At 41.0% G+C, this 16,188-nt stretch overlaps 1 protein-coding gene across 5 annotated transcripts in view; it reads left to right on the top strand.

Moving 5' to 3' along the window:
- The first annotated feature begins 855 nt into the window (after nt 1-855).
- The window catches only part of MGAT5 (alpha-1,6-mannosylglycoprotein 6-beta-N-acetylglucosaminyltransferase), a 371,902-nt gene continuing 356,569 nt past the window's right edge, over nt 856-16,188 (top strand). For all 5 annotated transcript variants that reach the window (XM_027835555.1, XM_027835550.1, XM_027835549.1 and 2 more), the window contains exon 1: nt 856-1,160. The gene's annotated coding sequence lies outside the window, so the exon portion shown is untranslated. The remainder of the gene's footprint in view (nt 1,161-16,188) is intronic.

Here is a 16,188-nt window from a genome sequence, read left to right as displayed (position 1 = left end):
TAATGTGAAATAATGCTTATCATTAATATACTTGTCTAAGATGGTTTCTCTGAAGGCTTGAAGGCTTAATCGGGTGCAATTCCAGTCAATGCTTGTTGCAAACTAGCTCCTTCCCCTCAGGGCAAGTAAGTCTCTCTCCTATGGAATCTCCCCCAAGAACCTGGGAGATACCGATTATTTCCCTAGATTCTAGGAGCTGGAAATCCACTCTTATTTCTCGAATGAGTGAAGAGAGAACGAGAAAGGGAAAGAGGCTAAGTGACTTAACCAAGGTCACAAATTTGCAGAAGCTCATTGTGAAAGTTAGAGTCAGAGCCCAGGTCTCTTGATCCTTAAACCATTGATTTTACACTCTGCTGTCTTCCTCCCTGATTAATATAGGATTGAGCCAGTTCAAAATTTCTGTCTGTATTGGATTATTATGAGAGATCCTTGTTCATGCGAGAATTTGCGAAATGCCTCTAACTTTAGTACCAGTTTAGTTAATTCCTCAATCAGAGGTGTCAAGTGACTCCTGTTTAATTGCTGACTTTTGGGTGGTAAGGGGGAGGGGAGGGGGAGGAGGCAGCGGAGCAGGAAAGAGAGGGAGGCGGGGAGAATGCTTCTCTAGTAAATTTAGGAATTTGTAGACCGTCCCTAAGCCTAGCTCTTTGGTTCAGAATTGGTTGTGCACAGTGACTGAGAGGGAGGGGAGTTTGCAGACAGTCCCTGGCCGCAATCCAGGTCTTTTGCTATGGCCCGGGAGCCGGCAGAAGTTGGTGAGGTGGGATGGAGAGGGGAGGGTTGAAGAATTTGCAGAGGAACCCTCGCCTCCAGTTCTCGAAAACCTGATAGCGTATCTCCCTCTCTGTAAAGTGTGTTCGCGCGTTGTGTGCACGGTCCCTGCCAAGTCTGGGAGTTTGCAGACTGTCCCTGACTCGGCCCGTTTACACGACCCTGCAGCTTTGGCGGCGGCGGCTCGCGGGCTCTGAATCCATTCCCAGGTAGCTTGCGAGGCAGGCTCAGCGGTCCTTGCTGCTACTGCAGCCTGCAGGCGGTGTGACCTCCTGCCCGCCCAACCCCGCATCCCTGCACACTGGCTCATATAAGAGACGACGGGTGAACAGCTCCTCCAGGGGCTGCTGCTGCTGCTGCTGCTGAGAAGGGAGGCAGCCCGAGAGGTAAGAAGCGTCTGCGATGATTTTTGTTGCTCTCGGGCTAGAGAAGGATGCACGCCCCCATCCCCTTTCCATCTCCTCTGCTTTCAACCCCTAGCACGCCATCCTGCCGCCCCGCTGGAGAAGGGAAGCTCTGCCTCCAGAAAGAGAGGAACGGGGTGACTAGAACAAGCCGAGGGGCAGAGCCGGGTGGCAGCCTCTGAGCCTCCCCGGCTTTGCCCTCCTTCTGCGGCTGTCCAGCGCTCGGGCCGTTCGGGTAGGACCCTGGGACTCAGAGCTGGGGTGTGTTGCTGCCCAGAGACCGACGCCCTCGTGCCCCCTCCGCAGTCCCACCCGTGGGACGGGCAGCGGAGCTTGGGTCTGCTCCTTCCTAGAGAGAGGGGGACAGCTTCGGTGTTGTTTGAGGCGTGTTTGGGATGTTGGAAGCCCACGGGCATCCCTTTCGGGAGAAAAGTCCAAGGGAGGTGGGTAGGAGGATGAGCGATTAGGCTATCAAAAATGGGAGACTCTGAGACCGAGCCTTGCCCACCCACGGGAGTCCTCCTGAAGTCGAGGTGAAGGCGCAGGTTCTTCTGCCCCCGGGATGCCAGGATGGTCAAGGGTCTCCTCCTGGTTCAGGGAGTGAGGGAACGGGCTAGGAGGTCTGTATTAGACTCCCGGTGCTAGGAGAATGGGGTGTGTGGGGGGAGGTGTTGTTGGGAGTGGGATGGTGGGGCAGAAAGCGAGCGCTTCCCACGGAGACTGAGGTTGTAGATGCGGCGAGCTTGGGGCTATGGGCAGCGCTGGCCCTTTGCGGCCTCCTCTGTCCCTTCCGCCCCAGGGGTACGCTGGCCAGTGCCCACTTAGGGGGTTAGCGAGACCTGGGAGCGCGGTTGCCAGATTGTGAGCCCGCCAGCTCGGGGTGGTTTATGAGTCTGGGAAAAGCGAGAGGCGAGAGAAGGGGGGGGAAAGGGGAAGGGGGGGGGGGGGGGGGGAAAGACGAGAGCATGCTCAGTGGAGCCCAGGGAACTTCCTGCCGAATAGTGAGCCTCGCGAGGCAGGCACCCTGCCCTCCCGCCTCTCTTACTCAACCCTTAGCAATTCTGAAAGTTGGTGGGAGGGCAACCTGGGCTCCAGTCCCTTGACCCCCGGCGCTGCCACCCACCCCTTCTCCCAGAACCCGGGCTCCTCTAGCCCCTGCTAGAGCCTGCCAGCGAGCCACCCTCTACAGAGGGGGAGGGTCAGAAGGGGATTTGACATCTCTCATCTGCTCTTCTGTTGCCCACTCTGGTGCCAATGCCGGGGCGGCGGGAGGCCTGGAGAGTGGTGGTGGTGGTGGTCTCCTCTTGGAACTCGGGGGGCTTGGAGCAGAAAAGGCAGGAGCAGAGTTTTCCCGTTGTCAGTGAGCATGCAGTCTAGTCCGTTTTAGTCCTGACTCCCTCTACAACAAATCCTCTCCACGCAGGATTTGGGAGGCGTATTGTATGCATTTTTACTCTGTAGCATATCATATAATGTATACTCATGCTATTTAATAGCTTTATAGCTTTCTCCAGGAATAGGGTGTGGGGGTGAAGCTGCGGGTGGAATTTGGCTATTTGGCTAACACCCTGTTTTGAGAGCCCACGAGCCGCTTGCTAAGCAGGGCAAGAACTGTTGGGGCCAGGTTTCTGGGTAAAAGGGTGGAGGGAGTGCGCAGGAAGCCTGAACACGTTATACTTTATTAGGTCCTTCCACTGACTCCCTCCTTTCCCCTTCCACTCCTTGTCTGAAGACATCCATCCTTGCGAAGCTTTACATGCTCCCGTAGGCGCAGGTGGAAGCCAGTTGGAGGCGGTATGGGGTTGGAAAGAAAAATTTTCTGCCTGGGACTAGGAAGTTGGGGCGTGATGTGGGCAGTGTGCTACCTTTGGAAAGAGGCAAAAAGCATCTTAAAGGGTGCATGCATATCTTTATCCCTGATTTAAAGGACACAAACGACTTAAGTTCCAGGTATGGTAAGGAAAACCTTTTGGGGATGGGGTGGAAGTATGGTTGGAGCTCACCCCTATCCCGTTTCACTTTTATCCCTGAAACTGTCCAGTTTGAGTTCTTTTTTTTTTTTTTAAATTTGGGTGAGGTTGTGTGTGACGCACACCCTACGTCTCATCTTAGCCTTGGTGGTAGATTAGTACCCTCTTTGTTCCCCTGATTTGAAAGAACCAGGAGGTTTTTGAAAAGGACAAAGCTTCGATTCTGTTTTGACATTGTGGGGATATCTAGTATAAATAATACCACAATCGTTCTTTGACCATAATTTGCAATTTAAAATGTTCAGATATGAAATATAATCAAAATATCTCTTCAGACAGTCGACTAATAGTCATTAGGAGAAAAAACCACCAAGAAATAAAAGGGTCCTGAAATAGGAAGTTTTGTCCCTTTGAAGAGGGAGTGTGGTTATAGTTCTTTCCCTTTATATCTTCCTTTTTCTCTTTGTCTCCTCTCCCTGTATTCTCTCCCTCTCCCTCCTCCCTGTTTCCTTCTTCCAACGTTCCCTCCCTCCAAATGAGGTTAGACTTGAAAAGAGCTTAGCACAGTACCTGGAACATACAGGCACTTAATAAATGCTTATTCCTTCCTTCTTTCTATTTCTTTCCCTTCTTTTTTTGTGCTTTTTTTATACTAGAGCAGTGGTTCTTAAACTAAGATCTCGATTTTTAAAAATATTTTGATAACTATTGCAATATCAATTGGGTTCCTTTGTAAACCCATGTGTTTTACTTTATAATTAAAATCATTCTGAGAAGAGGTCCATAAGCTTCACCAGATAGCAGATGATTTAACTGCTTCTGAAACCAGAGGAGATGCCGTATCTATTGGGCAGAAAAGCTTCAGGGGGCCCAGCAGTGTTACCTGTGGTATTCTATAAGGTGTATGTCAAGACCTTCTCAGTTGTTTGTTTATTCATCTGTGTGCCCAGCTCCCTCTCTCTCACTTCCACCACAGTCAAATCCATTGACATAAGTCACAGAAAAAATGAGTATACCTTCCTGGTTCACATGTACCTAGAATCCATATAATGAGATTTGATTTATAACTAGAATGGAAATGACAAAAATTGCTAACGGGAATGTTTGGAGAGTAGCAAAACTAGTGAATGGCATCTGAGTATATTCTCCTTACTGGTACAAAGCAGAAGATAATAAGATTTTTTTAAAAAATCTGATCAAATTTTAAACTTCTGGTGTTTTGTGGCTTGAAAGTTTGACTTCAGTATTCATTTATATATCCATTAACATTATTACATTATTAATATTAACATTATTATATATAGTGGTCTTTAACAGAAATATACATCTTGGAGCAGGGACCTCCAAGATCTTTCAAAATACTTTTTTTCCTCCTTCCTTTCAGTTTAAAAATAACAAATCAACCTTTTGCTCAACTTTCCTCTGGAATAGTTGAAATGCTGAAGTCCCTACAGTGTCTGATGCTATAGTGTGTTATACTGAAGAGTTTCAGTTGATGGAGGAGGGTACCCTATATCAAGTTGAGGGTACCCTATATGAGTTAAGGGTACTTTGACCTTCCATTTGCTCCATGCTAACTACCTGTAGATCTGGGTATAATTGAAATATTGAGCTTAGTTTCCATAAAGTACTAAATTTTTGGGTCCTAATTCTCTGTGAAATCACTTCCTTGGAACAATTTTGGTAAGGTCCCCAATGAGTAGTAGCTGGATGACAGGACTTTTTGTGGCTAATTCACATCTGTCCCTATTTTTATGAGCTTTAATGGATGCTGGGGGTTTAGTTATAGCCAAGAAGTATAAAAAGTTAGCACAATTTTCTTTTCTGTATCCTGGCCTTTATCTCACATGGAGAAGTATGTACTTTAGGGCTCCTTATCAAGAATTTGGTGTAAGGTAGAGTGATCTCTGTTATGTGATGCTTTGTTGTTAACTTGTATAGTCTGAGTTATTACCAGTGTTTTCCAGAAAGGCAGATGGGAGGATGAGAAGGGAAAGTATTTTTAAGATCATGATATGTCTTGTGAGTTTTGGTCTTTGTGGGTATGTCAGATTTTGGTGAAATAGGAATAGAGATGTGGAGTTTGCCATTACATGTTTTACCAAGCCACCTTTAAGCATTAAAAATTGCTTTGAAAACAATACTCCTAAGAAACTTTTACCAGCCAGAAGATGGCTGTGCTGTTACAAAATTACATATTTGAAACGAGATAAAACCATTTTTTCACCCCCTCCTCTTTGTGGTTTCTATTCAGATACATTTCTGGAGTACCTCTCCTGGATATTTAGTATCCAGCATCTATATGAATAAAAATAGTGAAGTCATGAGGCAGCTTAGAAGAGTAGATATCGTTCAGGGGTTGTAGCCCTAAAGACTTGGGTTCAAATCTAGAATCAGAATTTTAATAGCTGTGTGATTGTGGGCAAGTCTCTTAATTCAAGTAGATCCCTAAGACTTATTTAGTGAGTAATCATGAATTGCCTGGGATCTGCCTGGCTGTTGTTTAGTTTGTTCATTTTTAGTTGTGTCTGACTCTTCCACTTTGGGGTTTTCTTGGCAAATACACTGGAGTGGTTTGCCATTTCCTTCTCAGGCTCATTTTACATGTGAGAAACTCAGGCAAATAGGGTTTAGTGACTTGCCCAGGATCACATAGCTAGTAAGTGTCTGAGACCCGATTTGAACTCAGGTCTTCTTGACACCAGGCCTTGCATTCTATCCACTGTATCCACCTAGCTGCCTAAAATCTGCCTGGTGGCAGAGGGAATTCCTGCAGTGGAGTTCCACATACCGAGAAAATCTCAGTATATATTTCAGGGGGAAATTGAATTAGATTTAGGTGGACTTAACCATGGTTGCCAGGGTTTCTTTTCACCATAATAATGTTTTTCCTTTTAATTTCTATTTTCATTTTTAATATAACCATTTTTAATATAATGTAAATGTACTACATTTTTAATGTAATAGATAATGTATCCAATCTTCTCATTGTAGTAAAAATCAACCACTTACTCTAGAAATCTACGTCATGGAGATTCCAGAAGACTATAGCACTCACTATACAGTACTCACTCATTTTCTTAACAGGTAGAATTTGGGGTCTTTTTTCTGTGTTTCCACATTTGAATTAATTTTCATTGACACCAGATTGTAGACTCCTTTAAAGCAGGAGGTTTCATTTTTGTCTTTGTACACCCAGTGTCTAGAAAATAGTAGGTACTTAATAAATGCACATTGATTTATACTGTAGAATGTATCCTTCCTTTCCCTAGAAAAGCACATGTAAAAGTGTGCCTTTCTGGGGTTTGGACCCATCAGTTTTGAGAGTAAGGCCTTCTACTAGGGAGAATTGGTTATCTCTATGGCAGTGACTCTTCCTCAGGTTCCTTTCTGTTTCCAGCTTGGAAAATCCCAGCAATCTGAGTGGGTAAGTGGGAAGGAGGGGAGGGAGGAGAGCCTTGAAGTTGTGACTTTTTGTAGGAACCACTGTTTTTGAGAGACTCACTTGCCTTATTTATCCATGGTCTAGGATGAGGGGTGGGGAACCTTCGGCCTTGAGGCCACATGTGGCCTGCTAGGTCCTTGGATGGAACCTTTTGACTGAGTCAAAGTTTTACAGAACAAATCCTTTTATTAAGGGGGTTGGTTCTGTGAAGTTAGACTCTCTAGGACAGTGGTCTCCAAGCATTACTTACTTAAACATTATACATCATTACTACCCTACTAATAATTATGGTCATTATAACATAGATGTGCAATATGTGTACCAGTATGCTAATAATATGTACATTATAACTTTTAAAAAAGATAAGATAAAGATCCAATAACATTTGATGCTAGAGTCAATAGGGAGTCATTGGAGGTTAACAAGGTACAGTCCAGAGTGACTAGGGGGCTAGTATGGTTGTGTTGAAGATGAGGTCCTACATGACTGGGGTAGGGAGGGAGGGAGACATTTTAACTTCTCATTCTCCTGTTCATTGATTGCACACTCCTGCCCCCATGAGGATATTCTGTTGCCCCTGCTTTGGAGACCACTGGAGTCATTTGTTCTTTGATTTCTTATGTGAGGTAGCTTAGTTGATGAGAGATGATGAAAAGGAAGTCATTCAAGTCCATGGGTCAGATCCCAAATCTAGCCAGTAAACTTTACAACTACCAAGGAAAAAGATTTTTCCCATGGCTTGAGGTTTTCTGTCTGAGCCTGGCAAGCTCACAATAAATGTCTACTTTGGTTACCAGAAGAACCTGGAGAGACTGTGGATAGCTTAATGTAAATTATTCTCCACTACTCAGAAAACAATTTAAAGCACATTTGCTGCTGACATTGGCTCAGGAGCATTTTCCTTGAGTCAGAAGGACAATGTATTATGTTATAGCTGCCTTACCATAGCAAGTTATAAAGAGTGCCTTAGAATTCATCCCCCTTTTCCCTGGTTTTGCTTTTGAAGTTGTTGTTGTTGTTTTTTAAATGCAGCAATAGTCTGTATGCTTAATTTGTAAACTCATTCCCCTTCAAAGCTTTGTTTCCTCTCTGGGTTATTTATCTTTTGTCTTAAGTGTTTCAGCTTTTCTTAATTGGTAAGAACTTTGCCCCTTGTTTCTTCTAATATGTACTTTTATTCTGTTAAAAGAATTTTTTTTAAAAAGGGAAAGTTAAAAAAGAGGAGTAAGGAATGGGACAGGAATGTCTGGGCAAGGGGTTCATTAGGAGATTTGTCAAAGTAAAGATTACCCTGCCTAAGCAGCATCACCAAAGTTCCTGTGGAATCCTAGAAAGAGCAGAAGCCTAGAAAAACATTCCTAAATACCACAGCATCTGACCACTAGGACCACTTGACTTCATGGAGTTACCATGTTGGAATGCTAATGAATGCTTTTTTTTCTTCATTTACACTTCTGGCATTGTTTCAAGCATTACTAATTCTCTCTTTGACTTCTTCTTTTTGCCTTTTCTTCCCCATTTCTGCCCATCTTATCCAGTTAGTAAATAATCAGTTAGCAACACAGAGCACCTCCTTTAATGTGTATATAGGTAGATAAAAAAAGATATTGTTTTTGTCTAAGGAATTTGTATTTTATCCAGAAAGGTATAGCACATATGAAATATTTAAAGACACTTCCAAAGCAATGTAAAAAAAAAAATGAGTTTAATTAAATGCAAACTGACCTATTGGTGTCTCAGTTTCCTATTAAAAGTAAGGGATTCAGAACAGGTAATCTCTAAATATGCCTCTCAGGTTTAGTATTCTCTAATTATATAAGTGACCAGTTGATGTGAAGTGAAAGAACAAAAATGGATGTGGAGGAACGATCATTGTTTTTCCTCTTCAACAAACATTTAATTGAACTTGTTGATCTGAATTTTATTTTCCCTTGTTGGCAGAGTTGCTTTGGTACACAGTTGAAATACTTTCCCATGAAGAACCAAATCTCTGTGCCTCATTACTTTTAGGGATATTTTCCCTCAGATATTTTGAAATTAAATTTGTTGTTGCTTGTTCTCTGGTTAGGAAATGACTTGGTTTCTCAAGAAATAGAGTAGAATGAGATTTAAACAAAAGTGATTGAGTTTCTGGGATTCTTATAGCCATGTGTTATAGTACCTCATGGAAAGAGATGAGATGTTTATCCTGTGTGAAGAATTTGGTTTAGACATACTCAGTTTTTGTTTGTTTCTACTTCTCCATGTAAGAACTCTAACAACCAATCTAAAAGAATTAGCTGTCTTCATTCTCTCCCTTGGTAACCTTATCTACTCCCCTGGCTTCAGTTATCACCACTATGCAGACGACTCTCAACTCTATGTATTTAGCACTGACCTCCAACTGTTTTTTAGAAATTTCCACTTGGATGTGCCATTGGCCCTGTATACACCCTGAGTTTAGAAGCAAACTAACCATCACATCATCAGCTTTCCAAAACCTGCCCCTTTTCTTAATTTCCTTATTTCTGCTTATATTTTTCCTAGTTGTAAATCCCTCAGCCCTTGGGTTTATCTTTACTTTTCTATTTCTCTCACCCTTAGATCCAAACATTGTCCAAGTCTTGTCAATTCTACCTCTGTGGTGCCTCACCCATCTATCCCTTCCTTTCTCCTTATTGCTACTACCTTGGTTTAGAATCTCATTACCTCTTGCCCTGGATATTAGTAAATATTACTATATGGCTGTTACTACTACTACTACTACTACTACCACCACCACCACCACCACCACCACCTCCACCACCATTACTACCACTACAACCTCTACTACTTCTACTACCACTGCTACCTCTACTACTACTACCACCACCACTACTGATGATGATGATGATGATGGTGATGATAGCTAACATATTGTGTTTACTATGTGCTAAGCACTTTACATAATACCCCAGGAGCTGGGTGCTATTACTATCTCCATTTTACAGAGGAGGAAACTGAGCAAATAGAATTTAAGTTATTTGCCCATGGTCACATAGCTAGTAAGTGTCTGAAGCCGGATTTGAACTCAGGTTTTCTTGACTTCGGACCAAGTACTCTGTCCTTTGTGCCACCTACTTGCCCCATTTCTGTCCTGGAATGGCCTAACTGGTTTTCTTATCTCTTCCTCCACTCCCCCCCTCCCCTCACAGTGTTTCAGTTGGTTGCCTATTCATTTTTTTCCTCTTTTGTCTCAGAGGGTAAAATCATTTTATTTCTGAGGAAGGTCATTCATGCTGCACATTTTCAAATAATCCCCAGTGGTTATTAAACAAAATAAAAATTTCTGATTCTCTTTCCACAATCTTGTCCCAACTTACCTTTTTATGTACTACTCCCCTTCTCACATATACTTTCCATTTTAAAAGATTACTCTGTATTTCTGGCAGAGCTATTGACTAGGGATTTTACCTTTAGGGGCAAATTCACTTGAGGTGGGTCAACTGAAAGAGACACAAAAGTTTATTCTCACCATTCTTGTGGGGAGGTTGAGGTTGAGGTAGACTGGAATGGTCATGGTAGCTGAAAGGCAGAGTCATAGGGAGAACAGATTGTTTGAAAGGGGTAGGTTTTGGGGGGAAAGACTGTGATCCAGGCACTATTAGAAGAAAAATAGGGACTTGGAGGAAAATGGATGACAGAAACAAGGATGTGGACAGGATGAAGGGAACTTTAGAAGAGAAGAAATGTTTGTCAAAATTAATGGAGGTGGAAAGCAAGGAGTATGCCATCTTTCCCTTGTGGTCTTATGTGTTTGTGGGGAGGGGTGTAGGAGAAGGGTCCTTGAAGAGAGTACCAAGAGATATGTTGTTTTCCAGAGAAAACTAGGTTTTAGTGAGGACCAGAAAGTGGGAGCTAGATAACGGGAAAAGATCTTGGATGAATAACAGTAGAGGAAGGTTTCAATGGGCACAATGGAAAGATAGGAAGGATAGGGTTTGGGAGGCCTAAGGCTGAATTTATTGAGGAAAGAGGACAGAGCAGAAGCCAACCTGTTCTATGAAAGGGGTGGGGGCACGGCAGGGTAAACCCATCAGCATGTTGGCCTCAGGGTCAGAGATCCAGATTCCCAGAGTTAATTCCAACTCTGATTTCTGGATGGCATTTTGCCCTTTTTCTCTCTGTGTACCTTTATGCACACTGTTCTGCCTCCCAGCCTCCTGCCCACCCTCCCCCCCTAATCCAATCCTTCCCTTTCTCTCAAGGCCAAGTTTAGGTGCTATCTCCTTAACAAAACCTTCCTTGATCCCAGTAGCTATCAATAATTTCTCCTTTCTCAAATTTTTTCTACTACCCAATTTGAACCTCTTCAATCCACTCACCAACATTATGATTTTTGTATTTGTCTTATATTTTCTACTAGATTATAAGCTCCATGCAAATGGGATTATGTATTGTTCATCTTTATATTCCCGAGCTAGACACATAATAAATGTTCATTGTTGAAATGAAATTCAAGGTATTATTCATGTGATTAAGTGGTGTCTTTCTGTGTATTGTATAGTAGAGTCCTTTAGGAATGAGAAGTAGGGGCAGCTAGGTAGCACAGTGGATAGAGCACTGGCCCTCTGGTCAGGAGGACCTGAGTTCAAATCCAACCTCAGACGCTTGACACTAACTAGCCATGTGACCCTGGGCAAGTCACTTAACCTCATTGCCTACCAAAACAAACAAAAAAAAAATGCTTGGGGCAGCTAGATGGCAAAGTGGATAGAGCACTGGCCTTGGAGTCAGGAGAACCTGAGTTCAAATCTGACCTCAGACACATAACACTCACTAGCTGTGTGACTGGGCAAATCACTTAGCCCCAGTTGCCCTCACTAAAAAAAAAAGACAAAGAAAAAGAAAAAAAGAAAAAGAAAAGAAAAAGGAATGAGAAGTAAAAAAATCCTATTCCTTTTAGAATATTTTTGTAGGCAATTATTCTTTATCTCTTCACCCCTGGAATAGGTCAATATTACCTCTGTGAACTCTGTATTTGAAGAATCATAGGGTTTTGGAGTTTGGTAAGGACTTTAGGAGATAATTATTTTATGCTCAGCCCTCATCTGACCCTTCAAAGCTTAATTCTGCATTAAATAAAACATTTAGAGCTAAAAGAGATGTTAGAGGTATCTATCTCTTTATAAATAAGGAAATTTAGGCAAAGACTGAAGTGATTCGTCCAAAGTTATGCAAGTAATAGAGACAGGATTGAAAACTAGGTCCTCTGACTCAGTATGGAAACAAATAGGCAAATATAAGGTAATTTGAGGATGGAAAGAATCAGAAAATGTGTATAAAAGTGGCACTTGAGCTGAATCTTGAAAGAAAATAGGAATTCTCAGATGGAAGAGAAGAAGGTGTGTAATCCAGGCAGGTATCAGGGGCCAACCTATTCAAAGTCACAAAAAAAGGGAGATAGTATGAGATGGTTAGGCGATTCCAGATAGGGACACTTGGTGTCAGATATTGTTAGATTTTAGAGTGTATTTCTGAGAGAGTGTTTGGAATTCCCAACTTGGTAGTTGGTCATCTCCCCAGGAAGGCTGAGTTACTGTTCTGTACCTGCTAGCTTAGCCTGATGACTCTATAGCAATATAACAATCACTGAACTAATAGCCCATAGACTTTCTGTGTTCCTGCCCTTAGCATAGTGTCTTGCATGTAAATATATACGTATATTTACAATACATATTAAATAATAATTTTATATATAATGTGTATATATATACTAGGTGCTTAATAATTATGTGGTAATTTTTAACTGAATTCCAGGAATCTTCTGTTGGAAGGAAATGATTTGGCTTGTAGGATGATTCATTCAACTGAATGGCTTCATCCTAGTCACTGAGAAATGATACTATTCCCCCTCCCCCTTCTAAACCTATATTTAGAATATGAAAATATTCAGCATTTCCTTTCATTATTTGGAAATTAAGTAAGTGGTAAGGAAAAGGGAAGACTCAAACCTCATGAACACCAGTGTGTATGTGAAGAAATCACGTTAATTATTTTCCATTCTTTTAGAAAAATTACATAGTAAATTTTTAAATTGTATATTTGCTCTATTTTCCTCCATCTTGTTTTGATATACTTAGTTGTTAATTCTATCAAAAAATAGTTAGCAAGTATTAATTAATCAATAGCCCTTGTATTAAGTCCTGCTCATAGATGTAAATGTGAGATAGTCCCTGCTTTCAATCAGTCTACATTCTAGTAGGGACATTCATATATTCATACATATAGGATATGTTCCTGTATAAGAATGGTGGCCAGGTTTGGTCCAGGAATTTACAGGGATTGTGAGTAAACCCATAAGATAGTAGATTATCATGCCCTTTCCAAGAGTAATAATAGTGTTGATTCAATTACTGTTATCAGAATAAGAGTTGGAAAGGAAGGCAGAACAGATGGCAATATCCCTGAGCTGGGGAGGCTCTGGTGTCCCAAGAGATACTTGGAAGGGATAAGAGGTATTGCCTGAGTCCAACCACCATAGATACCATGAGTTGAGGAGAACTTTCACTTACTAATTAGTACAGTTCAGCCCTCCACAGTGGAGTCCCCAGATTGAGGGTATTAATTAGATTTTTCCTAGGACATGGACCCTAAAGATTGGGTATATGGTAGCGTGATAGGTAGAAGAAAGTTTCTTTATCTATAAAATAAAGGAATTGGACTGGATGATCTTTCAGGGTTTTCCTGGCTTTCAAATTTTATGATTTTGTAAAGGGAGTGAATATAATTTTGTCAAGGGAACTGAGTAACTTTTGTTGGAAGAGTTTAAATATTGAGGGGAAGTTAACCTATTGGTGGTCAGTCCACTGACAGTATATGATGAGTCTGCCTTTATCCAACACTGAAAATACATACAGCAATCTAGGAAAGAGGGTCTTTGCTCTCAGATGGCAGTCTGCTAATGGAGAGAGCATGTGCACATAATACCTCCCTGCCCCCAAAAAATCCAACTCCCCCTCAAAAAACCCAGACAACCCAACAATTTTATATAGCAATATGGAAACCAATTAAAATTAATCTGGTTTAAACCAAGTACTCTCTTTAAACATCTTTGGCATAACTTCATGATGAGATTTTACACCAGATGTCAGCCAAAGAGAATTTCATTTAAAAGTCAATCTCAACAAGAGGAGTTTTAAATATAGTTCTCCTCTCATTAAATATATATATATATATATATACACATACATATATAATATATATATACAAAGCATTATTTTTCTGTCTATTCAAAATGATTTTCACTTTGAAACTGCTACTAACCAAGTATAATAAAACTCTAGTTATCTAAGGATCATCCCTCCAGAACAGTTTGAAATCCAGAAATAAAACCACTCCTCGACTGTACCTCCTCCTCCCTAAAAAAAAGTCTTTGGTAGCAACAAAAACGGTCAAGAGAATCCAATAGTTACACCAAGGTGATAACTGATATGATTAGTTCCTGGATCAGAAGGAAAGGGGCAGTCTGGGAAGTGGTAGCTACAATAGGCCAAGTTTTTGGTTTGAAAGCCAAGAACTAGGGAAGTGGTGAAAGGAGAAAACGGAGAAAAGAGAATAATAGAGTTGAGTGGTAGAAGTTCTGCTAATGGGTGAGAGACAGACCTAAAACTGCTATAGTGCAAACTACTCCTTCAGGGGCTTTTGATGTCACAGGGCTAAGACACTTCTACTATGTATCACAGCAGGGACAAACACCCAGTTATCTCAATAGTATGACTTTAAGTCATACTATTGCATGTCATTTTGCATGACTTCACATGTATAATGGGCTTGCCTTCATATACACACATACTATATATTGTATGCCTTCTCATGTGTGTGTGTGTGTGTGTGTAGCATAATGGATGGGGGAGAGAGAGAATTTGAAACTCAATTTAAATTAATTTATAAGAATAGTCAAGGCCACATTGCCCTGGAAGTCTAAACTGAAGTACCTTTATTCCACCTTCATGTGGAGAGCACATTGAATCAGGAGTAAGAAGACCTGTAAGTAAGAAGTAGACTTCTAACCCCTTCATATTATACATGGTGAAACTGAGGCCCATAAAGTTTAAGTGACTTGCTAACATTCATATCGGCAGTAGTGAGTAGCAGGTATAGGATTTGAACTTAGGATCGCTGATGCCAAGTCTAATCATTTTATTTCACTTTGCTCCCTCTTTAACTTCATTTTCCTCTTGGGTTAAAATGAGGCAGATGGATTAAATGTCTCAGATTCCTTCTGGCTCTAGAAATCTGTTCTAGGTTGACATCAAATAATCTGTATTCTGAACATGGTTCTTCACACAGCTGTGAATCCACTTGACTCATCCTGCCCACCTTTTTTGATCTCATCTGCTAGGATCTCGGGAGAAGTTTGTTGAGTGCAAGGTACACTTTTTATTAGACTTTAATTTACCTGCCTGGTAACCAGATTTAAATATTTGTGTATTTGATATGTAATATTTAAATATTTAAACTTATTATAAAAATTACTATTATTATTTGATATATATTTAAATGTTTAAAGCTGGTTACTAGAAATATGTTTTTCAGCAAATATTTATATATTGAAATATTTAAAGATATCTATCTATTGAAATGAAGTTACTTTGGTATGACTTAATTTTAGTGATCTGCATTAGCCTGAGGGACCTATCATATTTTTAAGTGCTCACAGATTACTTTGGTGAGTAATATGTTCAAGAAATTTGGAGGGGATTGATATTAAGCATGAAGTTTCCATAATTCACCTCTTCTCCCCTCTTGTAAAATGAAGGCAACCACTTCTATATCTTAAATCTTTTTGCAAGTTTTCTGTGCTTCAGACTTCCTCAGAATTATAATACTAATGGCAGGTGAGCATTTAAATGGTGTCTTAAAATTTGCAAAAAAAATAAATTTGCTGTACATATGTATCTTATTTGCTTCTCGAAGCAATACCTTTAAGTAGGTGCTATTATTATTAAAAGACCATTGTCTCCCACTGCATCCTGGCCCATCGTCAGTCATCCTCACCTATATCTTGCCACTGGATTCAAATGACCCTGGAGAAGAGTGAGGCTGATGACTTTGCACAGCCCTGCCTCACTTAAATGCTACTCACTTGCAAGTAAAAACATTATAATCCTGATATTATTGGTCCTCTTTGAGAACTAGGACAACCAACAACAACAACAATTATTATCCCCATTTTGTAAGTGAGGAAAGAGACTGAGAGAGGGTCAGTGACTTCAGGGCCTTGCAACTAGTAACTCTCAGAGGCAGGATTTGAATTCAGGTCTTCCAGATTCCAAGTCTAGTGCTCTTCCTGTGCCTCTTAATAGTTTAGAAGATCTTACCATAGATTCTGTACAAGTTATTTTTGTACCCCTGGTACAAAATGGATTTGTAGAATTAAGCCTTTTTTAAAATATCTGAATGTTATCTTACCATTTCCTCACTTATCTTGGGTTTTAATTCCTTCTTCATCATGTTTATTCTCCCCTTTCTAGTAGAAAACCATTCTCCTTGGAAGGAGCTCTATTGAAGATTCTTTGTCAGACTGTTTAGAAAGCTGTTGTTTGTTAGCTTCCATTAGGGAAAAAAAATACCC

The sequence above is a fragment of the Vombatus ursinus genome, unplaced genomic scaffold (assembly GCF_900497805.2).
Source record: "Vombatus ursinus unplaced genomic scaffold, bare-nosed wombat genome assembly UNPS02014816.1, whole genome shotgun sequence".
NCBI lineage: Eukaryota > Metazoa > Chordata > Mammalia > Diprotodontia > Vombatidae > Vombatus > Vombatus ursinus.
The sequence above is the reverse complement of the archived record's forward strand: the minus strand, read 5'-3'. Positions and strand labels throughout refer to the sequence as shown.